The following is a 17,120-nucleotide window of genomic DNA, read 5'->3' as shown; positions in this document are numbered from 1 at the left end:
CATGGCAGGATCCAGGAGATATGATGCTAATAAGATTCCAAGATGAGAACAGCAGGCTGGCTCTGGGGATTCAGATGAAGGGTTCTGTAAATTTTAAAAGAAATGGTCTCCAAAAACTAATGATGTCTGCTTTCCAATTCATTAATAATGTGAAGCAGGGAGATGGGAGTGAGAAGCAGGCCATGCTTTGAAATATCAGAATGTAACGAGGAAAAAAACAGCGAGAGCTCATCTCACTGGGGTCATAAAGCTCGGAGGAACAGGCGGGCTGCAGGGGAACACAGTGTCGGTGCCTGGAGGGAAGGAAATTGCACTGTGTGTTATGCCATGTGTAATTTATGCACAGACTCTTTGCCAGCATTGATGTAAAATTTCTGTGCAGAAAAAGATGCTGTTGTATTGACAGATCTTTTTCAGTGTTCTTGTTTAAGGTGACTTAGTACACAGGATATTTGATGAGTTTTAAAAACTGATATGAATTGCCTTAGCATATACACAAATGGCTTTTGGCAAACCTTCCCCTTCACCTTTCTGCATTGCATGCACGAAACCTTAAGCTTGTTTGTAGTTAATATTGGAAGAAAACCCCTCAGGCAAAGCCTAATGAACTGAGAGCAATTCTGAGCTTCCCTCTGCAATATCTTGAGAGCCTTTGCCTTTCTGAGGGCTCTTGGGCATATCATGTGACCTTGCTGCTTTGCATCACGACAGTCTTCCATTACTGCTGCAGGATTTGTTGGTGGTGCTGCTGTGCTGACTTGGTGCTGGAGTCTCTGCCTTGTGCCTGCAATGGGCAGTCAATGGAAAATGTCTGTGCCTGAGCACTTTCCGGAGTGGGAAGTTGTGAGGCAGCAGGATTTAGCTCTGACTTTTATTCTGACAAAGCTAGTATGCTTCTAGAGTGAGGTTAAACTCTTCGTCCTATCTTTTCCGTTTAGGTGTGTGATACTTCTCCATCTCACCTTGAAACCTGTCAGCAATGGCTGATGAGGTTCTGTGAGAACGTCACCGCCCCTGGGAGCCCTTCAGACGGAGAGGGGCTCCAGTGCCAGCCCTCAATCTGCCCACGGACTGCCACTCCAGTGCCACTCTGTGCCAGGCTCCTGCAGCTGGACCCGCCTGTACCAGGGCAGTGAGGGCACAGCCACGGCGCTGATCTTCCCTCCCAGAACTCAGCTCGGTCCTGCTGCTTGGCAGTGCAGGTTTTAGCCCAAGTAAGTTCAGTGTCTCCTCTCTGCTGCATCGCACTGCCCTGGAGCCCTTTGCCTGTGTCTGCTCTTGCAGCCTACAGGGCCCATCTGCTTTCTTTAGCTCGAGCTGCGTTCTCTCAGCCACAGGCTCTGCTCCAGACACGTGGCCTCTCTTAAATGCAGGATTCAGAGGGGTGTTCAGTAAGTGGCAGCATGTGCTGGGAATCCCTGTCCCTTCAGAAGAACTGTTTTCATGAGGGCTCATGCTGAGCTGCAGAGTCAGGGGTGTCTGGGGTGCGGTGGGTGGTTTGGGGTAGACAGCTCATACAACCTGAAAAGGAGACTGGAGCTGAGGTTTGCTTCCTTCCTTAGCCTCGGCTGTGAAAATGGGTGAAGTGGGGCTCTGCATCATGGCTGCAACATGTTCACAGAAAAGGTTTCTCTTACAGTGTTTGTAAGTACTGTGTATTTGTTTATCCAGAGATGATGGGGCTCTCAGTATTGACAGATGTGCCTCAGCTGTCCCTAAAGCAAGACACGGAGTCATTTGCAGCAGCTTCAAAAAACCACAGCCTTCACCTGCAGGGTTTTTTTTTTTTTTTTGCATGTCCTTGGTCTCCAGTGAACATTTATAGACTGACTTTAAAGTGAACAGCAGGGTGATACAGCCATGTGTATCAAGTTCTCATATTTGCATCTCAAGTGTTTCCTTGGGGAATGTGTGTCTTCAAGAAATCTCAAGAATTTCCTTGAGGGTTTTTCCAGTGAAGTTCTTGGTTGTTGTTCAGTATTTCCACACTTGCCTGCAGTCAGTGGAAGCAGGTAGATGCCCAGAGCTGCTGCAGTTGTGAGCATCAGGACTGTCTCATGGCAGTGGTAAAGGGGTGAAAACCAGCTGGTATGTGGAGGCCCTTCTTGGCGCTGTTCTTCACCCAGACACTGAACATCAGGGTTGATTTCTGTGTCAATGATCTTCCGTCAGAAGCTGCTCTGGTTTGCAGCTTGGCAGTAACATCACTGTAGCTACCAGGATCTCAGAATAAGCTGCTAAATTTTTAAGGCCTTTGCTTATTCCTGTGTTTGTCTGTGCTCCTCTGTCTATTCAGTCCAGCATCCATATTTTTTTCTGTGCTTCCCCTCACTCTCATGAGAGCATGTGCCTGTAAGTGATGAGTGTAGTCATTTTACAGCTTCTGCTTCCCCTTCCTCAGCATCCAGCATCCACGTGATTCTCAGATCCATTGTTCCTGAAAACCAGACCCTGTGCTTGCCACTTCAGTGAGTGCCCAGTAACCAGTGTTTCATGTGTCATCGCCTGATACTCCAGCCTGAGATGAGGAATGCGGCAGTGAGGGGAAATGAGCGGTGGGAGGAACATGTTTGCACCCTTTGCCCAGCAAATCGGGACACAGGAATGTCAGGCAGGGAAGATTTATATTATCTGAGCTGCCTAGTTGCAGATTTCTTGTTTTATCAGAAAACCCCAACTTTTCCACTGATGCAATCCAGAGCTCTGCCAGAGGGTCTGTGTCTTGCTGGTGTTCAGATGTTGCCATATGATCCCTTTTCCACTCCTTTTCGCACACACAGTGTGTGAAAACACACATTTTCCCAGCAGTCCCCTTTCCAATGTTTCAAACCAAGCCAGGCTGTCTGATTATTCCTCATGACAGGTGTAAAAATGCTGGATCCATGGCAGAAAACCTCTTGTGATGAGGAAGCTCTCGCTGCAAATAATGAGCCAGATTTCCGTGGAAACCTGCACTGTTCCAGACCCTGGACAGGTCACAGATTCTACAGCAGGATTCTGTTCTCCTAACAGATACCCAAAGGCAGATTTTCTTTTAATTAAATATGAAAATCTATAATGCAGTCAGCATGATGCCTCTTGCTATGTTTATTTTTATACTCCATTTATTTCTTTTGTTCTCAACATCTCCTTCCATTGGGAGGGAATTTTCCATACCATCTGTGTATGGGGGGTGGATGGGACTGAAGGACTATGAGAGCAAGACAGAGGTCAGTTGTGGTTTTTATTATCTGAGTGAAAATGGACACCATTTGCAGTTGTGGATTAACACACTAACTGGTCTTTTCTGTAGAATAGTATTGACATTGCAAAGTTGATATTTTTAAGCAGTTGTCTTTAGGTTTCAGTATTACCAGGCTTTGGAGTCCAGTGAAGTATTTCATTTCTCATTACACTAATGCTTCACTTTCTGTGTCTACACTCAGAAAAAAATATTTATTGTTTCAGTAATATTCTGACAATATTTTATTATTTTTCTCTGCAGCCAAAGGACAAAAATAATTTTATTTCCCCAGCATGAAGATAATGCGATGAATCCCAGCTCTGTGGAGGGAGCTGCTCCGCAGGACTGCTCAAGAGCCTCTTCCCCATGTACAGACTCCTTCGGGCTCCTAATGCCTCTGTGTCTCCCAGCTTTGACTCCTCCTTTCTCTTTGCCTTTTTTTCCTTTTGACTACTTTTCTGTGCTCGAAGGTCCAGGGTTTTCCCTATGGAAAGAAAAGGTTTAGCCTTTCCTAGCCTTTCCTACACCATTTGCACACCTGGCATCACAAGCAGCATACCAAGCCTGGCAGTGCTTGGGCACACAGGCACGACCAGTAGTGAGAACATCCTCCAGCCTCCCGTCCCTTCACCTGCAGCCCGGGGCGCAGGAGAGGGCTGTCACCCCTCACTGCTGTGCTCCCATCCTGGAGCTGCTGTTCCGCTGCTGGAGCCAGGCGCAGCAGAGACAATGTGCTGGAGCCTTCTGTCTGAGGGGAGTTCGGGGAGGGGAGAGGGGAAAAGGCTGTTAGATCTATCGCTGGCAATTTAGATTCAGAGACATTTCATCTGCAGTTCCCTCAAGTGTTGAATTGAATAAAACCAGAGCAGCGGTGGAAAAGGAGGTGGGGGAAGGGCTCCAAGCACTCTCAGCTAAACAAAAAGAGACAGGCGGCTCATAAAAAAGGAATTGCATCCTTGAGTTGAAAATCTGGATTCACAGGGCAGGGAGGAGGCTGCGTGGCAGAGCCCACCCATGGGCAGGGGCCAGGCAGCACTGCTAAGGGCTTCTGGCACTCCTGCAGCCGGTGCAGATCACAAAGGTCATTCCTGGGTTTCCTGATTTTCTGTTAATTTTTTGAAGCTCCTGTTGTAAAATCAAGCAGAAAGAACAGAGTCCCAGGCTTCGGTTGCAATTAAAAAAAACCAACCCTATCCCTCACTTTCCAGTGCTTCAGGAGAAAAGCACAAAAGCAAAACCCTCAAGGATCAAACAATCAGAAGAACAACTTATTTAGCACTTAGGATTTTGTCAACACTTTCTGCTGGGGGCCAGACTCATCATTCCTAAATATAGCTGTGGGATGCTAGAGCTGTAGATGGTAGATGATAGCTCTGTCATGTTCTCACCATTGGGCATTTTTGTTCCTCTGCCTTTGAGGGAATTGTTGCTGGTGGCTGCTCTGGCTGTGCACTGCAGCACCAGGATTTCTCTGGATCTGTTCTATTCCCCAGGTGTCAGGTGAGGATGGTTTCTCAGGAGCGCTCATCCTGGCCAAGGCTGGGACGAGAGCGAGAGCCACCAGAGAGAATTACAGCAGACAGTACATCCTCGGGGTCTCTCCTGCCTCGTGTGAGTGTGGTGCCAACACATCTGCTGTGCCACAGGGGTGGCTGTGGCCTCCTTTAGGGGGGAAGGCAGGTCTTTTGTTCGCCCCCCTCCCCGCCTTCCTTATTGCCCCTCTGCTCCCTTGTAACATGTTAGTGGCAGATCTGATGCCTTACACTTTGCTCAGCCCTGCTTCAGGCCAGGTACAGGTGTGCATACAAAGGGCACGTGCTCAGCCCTGCTTCAGAACACGTCAGACTTCACAGCCAAAGCCTGACCAGCACTGAGGTGATCCTGTGGTACACCTGAGCAACCTGGGCAGGTGTGTGGCACGGGGCTGATGGCAACTTGACCAAGTGTTGTTGTTTGCATTACAGTGTTCCCTGCCTAAAAATTGTCCTCTGCCTTCATGGTGCACCTGCAGAATCCCACATGAAACACAAAGGTAAGACCAGGGTGAGGAGCTGGGACTGCTCACAACAGCACTGACACCTTCCCTTCAAGTGATTTCAGCTGTAAAACGGGTCATGATTCTTACCTGTGTCCCAGAATTTGGGAGTCTGATTAGCCACATCCTGTAGAAGACTGAAGCAGCCTTACTGTAAATCCTGGACCAGAGACCACAGAACAGGAGAGGCTGCCTCACAGGCATGTATTTATGCTGCCCTGTTTCCCTGTGCTATCGATCCAGCAGCTTGCTAAGATACAGCCCTGCCTGCTGTAGTGGTCTAATTCATTTTTAAGCATCATTATTTTTCATGTTGTGGTCTTCCCCTTCTTCGGGTGCTTCTCCCCACCCATCCCCAAAAATGCCCATTCCTGTTTGTCTCTAGGCGCGCGATGCTCCCACATGTGTGTGTGCATACCAGGGAGATGGAGAGGCAGCTTCAGCTACACTAAGCAATTAAACTCCAGTAGCTCAGGGATGAGCAGGAGGCCGTGATTTTCTTTTCCTTCGCAGTAATTGCCTCTGCAATCAGCTTTGATCACCCGAGAGCAGAAGAGATGAGTGCTGCAAGTTGACATCAGTGGTTTTAATATATCCATTTACATATACAGGAGCAGTGCAGCATACAGCTTTCCATAGCGCCTCTGACCTGAAACCATCGCCGCTCCATAGATACCTCATTTAATTTAATACTTCACCACCACTGCGGAAGCCATACGATGGGGATGGGAGGGGGCATAATCAAGCCCTCACTCTCTCGCTCTCCGTGCATGTCTGTAAAAATGACATGAAAGTAATTGCTTTTGAAAAGCAAAGCAGAAATGGCACAATTGATTCCACTTAAATGAGAGGAGAAGGGGTGGGGGTGGGGGATGCTCACCCTAAACATGCCACCTTCTTTCCTGCTGCAAGCACATCACTGCATGGGGCTGCACTGGGACAGAAGAAAGGTGGGCTTGCCTGAGTGGCATGGGAAGGAGGGAAGCTAGGGCAGGCAGTGCTGCTTTGGGCAGGATGCACCCCTTGGCGACCTTGTACCCACAGGCAGATGCTGCTCTATGGAGCCATGTGACATGCCCCGTTGTCACAGGCACTCCTGGCGCCCCAGAGCTGGCAGGGAGCTTCACTGCTCTGAAAATCCCAGAACCACTCTGCCTCCCAAACCCACTGACCTGCCTGGCGTCTGGGGGAAGGGGGATGATGAGGAGACATCAGCTCCTCTCCATCTCTAATGTATCTCTCATTATCCCTGTTGACGAAGCCTTGTGAGCCAATGGTTTTGCAATCTATCCAGTCTGCTGCTGCTGGGGGATGCTCACCCTTCTGCCAAGGATCTCCCAGTGCCCCGTCTGTGACCTGGCACACCACTCAGCCCCCATCAGTGGAAGCCAGGACCTGGCTCCATGGGCTGTGCACTGCCTGTATGTGCTGAAATACATCTTTAATGTAGACATTAACACGATGTTGTGTTTACTACATGCAAATTGATTGTTAGTATATTTATTGAATTTTGACAGCTGGGTGACAGTCTTCAATAAATATGTTTTACTAATTAGTTAGAATTAATATCAAAATCCTCTCTAGGTTTAGCAAGTCAGTGAACATTGATGAGGTCCCTCTGTTACTGCCAGCATTGCTGGACATTGGCAGTGTTGCTGGCAGCACTCAGCTGTTCCTGGCAACAGTGTGGAGCACAAGTGGGCCCAGGGGCTCCAAGGGCAGTGGCAGTGCTGGATGGATGGATGGATGGATGGATGGATGGATGGATGGATGGATGGATGGGCACATGCCCAGAGAGACAAGCCCCTGGGAAACATTGCTCTTGGGGAGAGCCCCCCACGCATCAGGACCCACCTGAGGGCAGGAGGGCTGCCAGCTTGAGCCAAGGTGGTGGTGGCCAGGCAGGGCTTGCAAGAAGCTCTGGAGACTCCTTCCTCCAGGACACAGGGCTGCTTCCAGGAATATCTGAGCAGCAGAAGCAGGATGCTGTTCCCACCTGCAGTGACCATGTTGCTGCACACAGGACCCTTGGTTATGGCAGGGCATGGCACAATGCCCAGCCAGCAGTGCAGAGGAGTTCTTCTGCTGAATTTAAACCACCAAGCAGACCTACTCCTAAGCTGCGTGGCCAACATTTTCTCTTGCCTCCCTATCCTTAGCAGGGCAAGACCCCTAGAGTGCCTGCTGACTGTGGCTTCTCTCGCCCATGACAAGAGGAGGAGCAGCATCCCTGAGGAGTAAATGGCCAAGGCAGTGGGGAGAGTGGCTCTGTGCTAGGGCCGATACCTGAGTCTTGTCATGCTAATGCTCCTTGGTTGACATTTATGATTCTTCTCTGCTTCCGCCCTGCGCAAACACCTTAGAGCTGGGACACCAGGAAGTGAACACGCTGAACCCTTAGAGCTGCTTCTGTTCAGGCAGAACGGGAGGGACATGGACAGGCTGTGGAGTACCTGAGCCCCTTTGCTCTGTTCCAAGGACAGCAGACACAGGGAAAATGCCTGAAGAGCTCAACATGCAGCTGCAACAGGAGCTGGGTGTTTAGTTACTGGTTAGAATAATTTTGGTCTTGCTCAGCTGCTCTTTGCTTCCCTCACCACAGGAGTCTGACACCCCTTCTGTGAGCAGAGGCAGGTGCCCCAGTCAGCAGTCTCTGCTTTCCCGAGCTGGACATGTCTGCCTGCTGCAGGCAAGCATGTCAAATCACACCTACCATATTGGCTTCCTGTCCCCAGAACATCAGATTTTTGCAGCTAATGTGTGGGGGGTGTCTCCTCCTGCCAATCCCCACCCCCAGCAGCATCAGGTCTGTGCAGTTCGGGGTTTTGTTAAGCTGTTTAGTATTAATTGATTTTTTTTTCCATTTTTTCTTTCTTTCCCTGGGCGGGTCAATAGCTGGATGCTCAAGAGCAGAGGATCTATCAACTGCAGACCAAGCAGAGGGAGAGGCAGGCAGACCTGGAGCAGAAATGCAGACAGAGCAGCAGCTCAGCCAGGACGTGGGGGCCAGCCACCAGCTACGGAAGGGAGCTTGGAGCAGGTAGGAGAAGATACCGGTCCACTCTAGCTCAGCAGCCCAGGCTGAGAAGGGAACTCTATTTGATGCATTCACAGCAATAATGATAATCTGCTGCTCTGGTTTACATGGCAGCATAAGGAAAGGCTGAAGATGTGAGAGTTTGTCACCTCCCAATGAGGAGGGGAAGGTCGGAGGCAGCAGGGAGATGGCTTCAGCTCTGCTGGCTGTAAATGGGTGGTGGGACTGCAGTTGCTGTGGGGGTGTGATGGCTGTCATGCTCAGATGTTGTGGGTGTTGCTCTTGCTGCTGACCTTGGAGAGACAAGAAGAGGATGGCCACAAAGACACTGCCTCAGGACAGAGCTGTCCTGGCTAGTGGTGACATTTACACGCTGTGAGCCATGAGATTAGGATTGCTCAGACCTGTTCAGCCATACTGCTGTGGACGAAACCCTCAGCTTGCTCAGAGTGGGAGCGCCCTCGTTGCCTGCTGGAGGCCTGCTGGACAGCCTATGCCAGTCTACCCCATGCTGGGTCTCTTTGCCCCCGCCCTGCCACCAACCCCTGTATTTCAGAAGCTGTGCAAGTCAGACCCTTTGCTCAGCGTGTTCCCTGCGTGTGAGCCTGGCTTGGAAAAGCACATTGCTCCTACCTCTGCAGCCATCAGGCTGTCTGCCTGATGTCTGGTCAGGCAGACTCAAAGGACTCCAGCCACAAGGTCTCATTTGGATCCACATGGCAAACGGGTGGGAGAGCTGATCCCGGAAACCTGGGGAGCTCCGGCTGCCGCACACTGCGGCATTGCTTGCTCAACCTCGTATCCACTTGTCATCCCTTTCAGCACCACATAAGCCATTGAAAAAAGTGTTTATTTTAACAACTTGCTAGTGAAATATGCTTGGGGTTCTGGTAGAATAAACCAGGTACTTTTGACATTGGAGCACCAGGTACCAGCATATTGGATGACAGGATGAGCTCAGCACTGCTGGTTTGTCTAAGCAGCAGCTCAGAGGGCAGCATTTGAAATAAGTTTGGGGGGTGTCCCCCTTATTAGGCAAAGTGGGAACATTTTGTTTCATTTAATGTGGTAATGATAAATATATTCCTATAAGTATATTCATATATGTAATGATACATACATTGCAATATATATGAACACAATGCACTTTTTACATTTATTGCATTTGAAGGAAAGTTACAAGATGTTGTTGTATTGACTCCCACACCATCCATTGTTCTGTGTGTGAAGAGCCAGCCCAGCATGTGGGCTGAGCCGCGCATGGCAAGCCCACATTCCAACTGCCCACAGTGAAGGTGGGAGCAGGATGTATGTGCCTTTGTCTGTGTTTGTGGATGGTGGCAGATGGATGAATGCAGAAGAGGGTCAGCATGTGCCTTTGTTTTGCTCTGCATATGCATATGGATGACTGTGTGTTGATTGGGGCAAGGACAGCATGGCAGGGTGGGAATGACACTCTGCTTCTTCCTACTTCCCTTCCCTTCTCGTCCCTTCCCATCTCTCCACGTATTGATACCAAACTCAGCTGAGCCTTGTGGCTGGTTTCAGTGTGAAAGTGGCAAATAAAACAGCCTAGCTCTCAACTTTCTCTTACAAACCTCCCAATTAAAGAATGGAGCATCAAGCCTCTTTATATAAAAATATAACACTATTCTGTGGCAGAACAGTGTTCCACCTGGCTCTGTATATAGCAGCAGCGTATGGCCCTGTCTAGGAAAGAGCTCTTTTCCCCTGGGAAGAACAGGGGAACCTTGTGAAATTCACCCGGATGCTCATCCATCTTCTGTGGTGAAGGGGCTTCCTGAGCCCAAGGGGGAGCCTTTGTGTTTAACAGCCCTTGAGGAATTTTCATCCATAACTTGTCAAACTAATTCTGTAACTCAGACTTATCCAGCTTCTGCAAAGTCCTGCAGCAGTGAGTTTCCCTGCTTGACCATGCTTGGATAAGAAGCCACCTCCTTTGGTTTGTTTTGAACCTGTCCCCTGACAAATTCCACTGTTTTACCGGAAAAGGCCGCGACAGTCACTCCTTAATCACTTTCCTGTGACACTTCTGATTTTATAGATCTCTGTCATCTTTTCTTTCCAGTATCCTTCTTCCAGATAGAAGGACTCCAATCTATTTTTCTGAGCCAGCCCCAGCTGCTATTGTGGGGCCCTGGGCCTTCCAAGGCTGGTGGTCTGGGGTCCCTGCAGCAGGCAGCGGGACTCCTGAGCAAGGAGTGCCAGGTGTAATTTAGCACTGAGAGCATGAGTTATGGTCCTGCCCTTTACAGAGAGACTGGCAGCACAGCCCTCTTTGTCAGCGCAGTCCCCCACCTGATCATGAGCTCTCCTAGTGAATTAGGATTTGGCATATCATCCTTTAACACAGCCCCATGCTAATGTCCTTTTGAAATGAAACCGAGAAAGCTGTTAACCTCAGTTAGCCAGTTGTCCTCACCATGACCTGGATAAATCATCCAAGCAGGAGCACTGAAAAACAGTGCTCTGGCTGTTTTGCAAAATGGAGATGGAAGGGAAGGACTGTGCTTCCAGCTCATGCCATGAAGACTCCTCTGCACCAGGGCTGCGCAGCAAAAGGACCAGTCTGTTCTTACACCGGAGACCCTGATGGGGCTCCAGGCTGTGCACTGGCACACCCTCTCCCCTGGCAGCTGCTGAGGGGTCACAGTGTCACACCACGGGTGGGAAAAGGTGACGTGTTGTATCTGGAGAAGAGAGGATGGATTCCAACAGGGACCCCAGCAACAGGTTCCTTCTGCCCCTGCCATTGGGCATGTTTCAACGTCCAGCCCTTCTTCATGACCATGTGGTTTTCCACGTTCCTTCCCTTCAGCTGGGGGCTGGACTTTGCCCAGGGATGTCTCTTTCACCACATTCTGAAGGCAGCTGTCCTTGAGCTGGGAAAAGAGATGAAGAGGACACTGGTGGCTGCCACCAGAAGATATGGATCTACAGGAGTAGATCTGTTTTGACTCTGGGAGCTGTTATCTTTATAAAGGCCTCATTACTTCATCTGCTTTTACAGGGCATCTGCTCTCGTAGCTCCTGCTCTGTGTGGCAGTGAGTTCTACTAGACAGGGTTTCTTTTGTGATTTCTGATCTGGCTGCTTTGTTGGTGTTTGGGTTTTTGGTTTTTACTTCTGCGTGACTGAGGGAGATCACAACACCCGCTGTATGTAAGAAACTCCTGGAAAGAGGAAAAAAGCCATCTGCTCTCCATGTCCATGAAGGAACACTCAAGAACTACTGGTCAAAGCCTCCATCAGGAAAGATTTGGGTTAGGAACAGTTTTCTAAAGGGAAGGAGAACAGAACAGGTGAGCAGACTGCCAGGGCCTGAGGATCCTGCATCACAGGAGAGCTTTAAGGACAGATACACAATACACAGGGTACTTCAAGGTTCCCCTGTCTCAGAACTGGAAGACAGACTATCAGCCTCTTGACATTCACACCGGCATTGCTCATTCCCTAAATCTCTCCCTGCTCCTACCTTGTAAAGCAGCTCTGCCTCTCCCAGAGCCCCACCACAGTGTTTCCCCTTCAGTGTTTCCCCTTTCACTGCCAACCTGCCTGGTCCCAGGCTCCCCGGGAGGCTGTAACACATGCTGAACAGTGCCTGGAGGAGGTCAGTGGGTGAGGAAGACTCCAATACCACCATCTGCATTACATGTGCTGCTATGCCACAGGCTTTGGCCAGAGTCCCGTCCATGGTGGGGAACACATGAGTGGACGAGGCAGAGATGGGAGTGTAGATATTTTATCAGAACTTTTGGATTCAATTTCCCTTCTCAGCAGAATAGCTGTGTGCAGTTTCTGACATGTGCTGCTCTGCAAATGAGTTGTGCAGGACATGGCTGCAGTCAGAGACCACCTGGAGAGCTCGATCCGCTTGGGGCATGCAGTTTGGCTGTGCAGGGCTGGCACAGGCAAGGGCAGGGTCTGGCTGATGGACAGAGCTTGCCTCGGCTCCTCAGGGGCTGCAGGAGTCTGCTGCCTTTTGCCTTGCCCCACTGTACGGCAGCAGCCACGGAGTGTTCACAGAGGAGGGAGGAATGGTCACTGGCAGAATACCCTATACCATATACCATGGATTGTAGACCATCTACCAGGACTCGGGGCCGTTCACAGACACCCTGTCAACATCAGCAGAGAGACAGGGGCTGCAGCACATGGCCAGGACAGTCAGGTGAACTGTGAGCCAAGGTGAGCCATGTTATTTGTGTAGACATCAGTGAGGAGTCCCACGGGGTACCTGTATCTGAGAGCCAGTTCTACAGCACAGTCATTAAAGAGGGAATAAAGAAAATAATAGAGCATTGATTAAAATGGCTGGCAAGGCTGATTTCCCTCCATGCAGGCTCTGATGGAGCAGACTTTGGGGCTGGGGAGGAATAGGCAGCCTCCAGGCTGTGAGGCTAATGCAGAGCCATGGCTGTTTGTATAACTGCAAAGCTTTTAAGAGAGACTTGGGAAAACTAGCTTGGATTCCAATGAATATTTACAATTACACTGCTCCAAAGCTGAATCCAATCACAGCACTGCAATGTGCAGGCTTTGTGCATCAAAAGAAAATGAGAGGAAAACAGGAAAGATGGAGTTGCCTTTCGAGGGACTTAGAAACACAGATCTCTCTGCTTCTGGCAGAACTAAAATCCTTTATTTCTGATAGGAGCAATTTATTCTTCAGGCATTTTGCTTGATATTAGCAAGTGCCTGGTTGGTTTTTGAAGTGAAAGTCTTCAATAGAAGGTCTTTAATTCAAAATGAAAGTAAGAAATTGAGAGTGTTGTGGTTTGTAATTTTGATATTGTGCTAACAAACTCCAGAAATAGGGGAGCATTACCAAACTGCAGCAGGGGCCCCTTCCACTCCCTCCGTTCTTGATCACCATGTAGAAGCAGGCTGGGTATTTAAACCATGTGGCTAATACTGAATTTGGCTGGTTACCATGCTGGCTGAGCATTCACTGCAGCTCAGTATTGGCCTCTTCTTTTTTGAGGTAGAAGGTATACAAAAATAATGGTGAAGGGGAATTACCTCAATAAAAAGATGGAGGATCTGTGACTGCCGGATCACTGCTGAGAGCAGTGTGTCACAGACTAGGAAGTGTGTGAAAAAGCAGAGACACTGCCTGAAGTAATAACAGAACAACACCACACAACTGACCTTTGTCATCTGCTGCCCTGGTGCCCTGTCTGCATGGCCTACTCTGGGCAACCTGTCCATCCTGCCCACACAGTCCATGCAGCCTGCAGCTCTGACCTACAGGACTGTAAATAGTCAGTGGCCTCAGGGTGGTCCCACAGCCCAAAACAGTACTGCTCTCAATTAATTTGGAGTACTTAAGGTATAGCCTCGCATTCCATCATGCAGACACTCCTTAGGACTGCAGCAGCACAACAGCAGGTGCTTCAAAGAACCAGATTAGGTTTTACACCACAAGAACACGCAATTTGTTTGCCATGGTGTCTGCTTACAAGCACAGGACCCGGGGAAGGCCACCTCTGAAGTGCAAGCCTCCTCCTTCCCCAGAGCCCACCAGGCAATGTGTCCCACCCTGGACAGAGGGCAGCAGGGGGCTGCTTCCAGCCTGCGCTAATCCCTCCATGTGGTTTGAAGATGATGCTGTCTTCTGGTGCCTGTGACCTCGTGGATGCACAGATCTCTGCTGCTGGATGGCAGTCTGAAAGGATGCTGGTGGGAAATCCCAGGAAGCTGGTTTCTGATCTGAGTCAGTCACGCTGTTGGGTGCAGAGACACGCTCCATCACACGCAGGCATGGCACGGGGCATTCCCTGCAGCTTGGCACAGGCTGGAGTCGATAGCCCTCAGCAGGAAATTGCAGTCAGTATTATGCTGTCTAAGAGGCTTAAAATCAACTGTGAAGTTTCAGTATAGCTACAAAACCCCTGCTTTCTATTTCTCCACTGGTAGCTTGTTCCAGGAGAGGACAGTGCAATTTGGTGATTGATTCCTGGAGTCTGGTTGGTGCATCCATGCTGGGGTTTAGAGGCCACAGATCCCACGGTGCTTCCCGGAACACTCTGCCAGCCTCAGCCACCCGCAGCTCATGGGCTCTGGAAGCAGAAACAGGGTCTTGCCTTCCATCAGTGTGACTGGATATTTTCCCCCCATTAAAATGTTTAATTGATTTTTGAATTCATATGAGCTTTGGGGGCGCACCACGCCCTGTGTGAAGCAGTCCAACACAGCACATGACATTCAAAATAAGATCTAGTTTTTGGTTTTTTGTTATTACCTGCTAATTTACAGGGTGCTGCTGGTTCTTATATTGAAGGGATGACGAGAAATCATACTGCAGGCAACCTCTATTTGCTAAACTTGATACTATAATCCTCTTCAGTCTATTCTTTTTCCAGCCTAAAGAGACTTTTTCCTCACATGGAAAATACTCTTTGTATTTGATCATCCTTGTTGGTCTTCTCTGAAACACTTCCAAATCTTTTTCTTGAGAGAGGCAGACAGAGCTGCATATAGAAATCACAGTGCGGCTTTCACTACGAATCTGCTCATTGACAGAACTGTGCTCTGCTCTCCATTATTTTCCTGATAATTGTTAACTGTCAGTTTGCCTTTTGGGCTGCTCCTAGGCACTAAAAAAACGTTTCCACAGATCCATCCCTCCATCTTCATCTTATTTTATTCCAGCACAGCCCCAAGCCCTAATTCCTGAGGAGGAACAGAGCTACAGCACCTGAGACTGCAGTGAGATGTTGTGAGAAAGATGGTGCAAATGCCCCAGACCTTCAGTAAGGTTAGGACCACCTGCCTGTGTCATACCTTGGAGACTGGGGACAGCTGCTAAACATCTGAAAAAAAGAAGAAATTATAAAAGGTCAGTAGACCTGGCCTCTTCCAGACAGACATACCTCTAGTGTCTGCCCACCTAAGGGGATAAGTAATGCTGTGGAATGCCGATGTAGCCAGATGAATCAGTGCTGGCCTGAAGTCCTATCCAAGAGCACAAATAGCATCATGTTCTTGTGATCTTCCTTTGCATTTCCTTCCTGCAGATTCCCGGGGTGAGCAGGAAGGGATTGGGCTGCCTGACCTCCTGTACCTGTGGAAATTTCACCCTGTTACACTGAAATCAGTAACTTGTCTGACTAAGATAGCTTCAGACAGGCGTTTGGCTGGGCGTGAAGACATCAAGAGATGGCAAATGCATGACATCCTCCCCTGGCAGTCAGTCCCTTTACATCACTCCTACTGGGTTTTTTTGGGGTTTTGTTTTGTTTTGGTTTTGGTTTGGTTTGGTTTGGTTTTTTTCTCATGACAGCTATGCCAACAGGGCTAATGAAGCTTTCTATGCAGCAGCAATATGGTCTCAACTTTGTTTCCCTTGGGTTTTATCCTTTGTCCTAGAATACTCCTTTCTTTTTGGCCAGACTTAAGGTTAACCGTAGAGGGAAGGGAAGGGAAGGGAAGGGAAGGGAAGGGAAGGGAAGGGAAGGGAAGGGAAGGGAAGGGAAGGGAAGGGAAGGGAAGGGAAGGGAAGGGAAGGGAAGGGAAGGGAAGGGAAGGGAAGGGAAGGGAAGGGAAGGGAAGGGAAGGGAAGGGAAGGGAAGGGAAGGGAAGGGAAGGGAAGGGAAGGGAAGGGAAGGTCCTCTCTTTCTGCCTTGTCATCTACATCTGTATCCTCATGTCCTCCTACCCTTATGAGGCTCTCTCTGTGCTCCCCACCACCAGAGTCTCTTTCCATTTACCAAGCTCCCTCTGGTTTTTGTCTCCCCTCAGCCCCCTTGCTTTTTCTTGACCTCTCACACAACGCTGCCATCACTGCTGGCTTGGAAGGAGGCCCCAGAACTGTTGATGTGGCTGTCCAGGGGCACTATCCCTCTTCCAGCAACTTAAGTGACTGTAACTGCAAGAACCACCAATACTTTGTGTTCTGTGACCAGACCCAAGCAGCACTGCTTTCCTTTCATTTGTTCCTTCCATTCTCCAACAGAATTTCTACTTCCTGCTGATTCACATCTCTTGGTTTCTTAGAGGAACACATGACAGGTCCTACAGAGTTTGTGTACATCCTTAACCCACAGATTCAAAAAACTGAGATGCAGTTAGTTGGCAGAAGCAGCAGTGGAAATGGTGCCATAATGGTGAGAATACACAGCAGCACCAGCAGTGGGCAGGAGGCAGCCCCAGGGACTGCTGCACACCTGTGGGGTCACTCCCACGCCCATCTGCACCTTCCCCATGAGCCTGGGGGCGAGGTGTTTAAACTCAACCGGGCTAGGCCTGGGCGGTCTGTTCTGGCTGACGCTGCTTGGGCAGGACAAGGGGATGAGCCAGGTGACCCGGTGTTTGGGCAATGGGAATGCCAGCGGATGGCTCCTGTGTGATTGGGCTGAGTGGGCCTCCTCACGCACCAACACTCCCCACTAGAGGTTCAGGGGAACATGTGGTAGCTAGAGGAATAGAGCAGAAGAAAACCACTCGTGCACTCTGGGATCTGCCATGGCCTTTCAGCCTCCACTAAGAACACAGCAGGACAGAGCAGGTCCTGACCCGTTATTGCTACTGTGGGTGTTTCCCCCTTCTGTTTTTACACGTCCAGTTTGTTCTCTCTCCCTTCCCTGGCGGGGGCCCTCTCCCTAAAGCTGCTGTGGTTTTTTAATAAGTATTTTTCAAGTAGCTGGCCGGAACCCCCGCAAGGATAATGAGATCATTCGCACCGCGGAATGCAAAACCCTGCAAGTCCCGATTGTTGTCGCTCCCGGTGGACTGTGCCCACACTGCCTGTATTTCTGTCGCTGTTCCTCATCCTAAACACAGCAGCGTTCCCCGGGGAATACT

At 49.5% G+C, this 17,120-nt stretch overlaps 1 long non-coding RNA gene across 3 annotated transcripts; it reads left to right on the top strand.

The window, feature by feature from the left end:
• The first annotated feature begins 4,042 nt into the window (after positions 1 to 4,042).
• LOC136295793 (uncharacterized) lies at positions 4,043 to 16,323 on the top strand. 3 transcript variants are annotated; one of them, XR_010722799.1, is made up of 5 exons: positions 4,043 to 4,834; positions 5,188 to 5,255; positions 8,154 to 8,298; positions 14,970 to 15,506; positions 16,059 to 16,323. It is a non-coding gene; the product is annotated as an uncharacterized lncRNA (long non-coding RNA). The 3 variants fall into 3 exon arrangements; XR_010722800.1 differs by lacking the exon at positions 16,059 to 16,323 and having other exon boundaries at positions 14,970 to 15,156; positions 15,335 to 15,630; XR_010722798.1 differs by lacking the exon at positions 16,059 to 16,323 and having other exon boundaries at positions 14,970 to 15,630.
• The last annotated feature ends 797 nt before the right edge of the window (positions 16,324 to 17,120 follow it).

Source organism: Chamaea fasciata, unplaced genomic scaffold, assembly GCF_029207755.1.
Source record: "Chamaea fasciata isolate MVZ Bird 193981 ecotype frontalis unplaced genomic scaffold, bChaFas1.0.hap1 SCAF_12, whole genome shotgun sequence".
Lineage (NCBI taxonomy): Eukaryota > Metazoa > Chordata > Aves > Passeriformes > Sylviidae > Chamaea > Chamaea fasciata.
This window is presented reverse-complemented; position numbering and strand designations above follow the sequence as displayed.